The following is a 1,154-nucleotide window of genomic DNA, read 5'->3' as shown; positions in this document are numbered from 1 at the left end:
CAATTTTCTGTCTTGTCCATCTTCATAGCCAAAGGGCGACCATTTCTCACTGTTGCTTTGGGTATTTACCTCCTCATATCAAAATAACTGCTTATGCCATTTCCTGATGTATCTGTGTTAAGCCTGACCTTCTGCCTTCCTGTTTTAGTCTATGAGGATATAGCAGTCTTACAAATCCACCACATACCCATCACCAGGGCTGGGGATTTAGCTTAGTGAAGCCCCGTCTGCCTTGCAAGCACAAGGTCCTGAGTTCGATTCCTGACACCACCCACCAAAACAAAAAACAAGACAACCCCCCCCCAAAAAAAACATTGCCACTTCTCCTTCCCTAATCCCCCAAAGAACTGTGTAGTTAAATCATAATTTTGGTTCACATAAATAATCAGTGTTTACTTTGATTAATATATACAATTTTCATAGATGAATAAAAAAGTAGACTATATCTAGCTCCTTTCTTGAAAGACTCTAGTGATAAGCAGTTCCATGCTATTTCATCTGATTTAACTCTGGATAATAATTTTAAGAGGGGATTTGGCTCAGTGGTTCCGCTTCCTGCCTCGCAAGGGCCAGAGTTCGATCCCTGGTACCAAAAAAAAAAAAAACTCCAAAAAGCAAAAAAATCCAAGAATAATTATAAGAAAACAAAAGTCTTCTCATATTAAAAGTAAGATATATTAGCTGGGCATGGTGGTACTCACCTATAGTCCTAGCTTCTTGAGAGGGTGAGGCAGGAAGATTGCCTGAGCCCAGAAATTCTAGGCCAGCCTGTGCAACATAACAAGACTACAACTCAAAATAAATAAACAATTTTTTAAAGTTCAAAGGAATTTTTAAAATTAGTTTTTAGATTTTCTAGGCAGATCTAACACAGGAAGGCTTCCTACAGTGAAGGAAAGCTTCCTCTGAACTGGATCTTTGCTCCCAACCCACTCCACCCACCTTTCACGAATCCATCAAACCCAAGGAGTTTCGAAGGTGTATCCCGAAGAATTCAGTTTTTGCCTTGATCCCAAGTCCCTGAAACAATCTGTGACACAAATGAGTGTTAATCCCCACCCCCACCCTTGGGTTAGGGCGCAAGCCCCAAACTGTAAGAAGACACAGTCACAGACGCCATTGCCTTTTTTTTTTTTTTTTTTTTTTTTTTTTTT

The sequence above is a fragment of the Fukomys damarensis genome, unplaced genomic scaffold (assembly GCF_012274545.1).
Source record: "Fukomys damarensis isolate Sample0158 unplaced genomic scaffold, DMR_v1.0_HiC HiC_scaffold_16, whole genome shotgun sequence".
Lineage (NCBI taxonomy): Eukaryota > Metazoa > Chordata > Mammalia > Rodentia > Bathyergidae > Fukomys > Fukomys damarensis.
Note: the sequence above shows the minus strand (reverse complement) of the source record.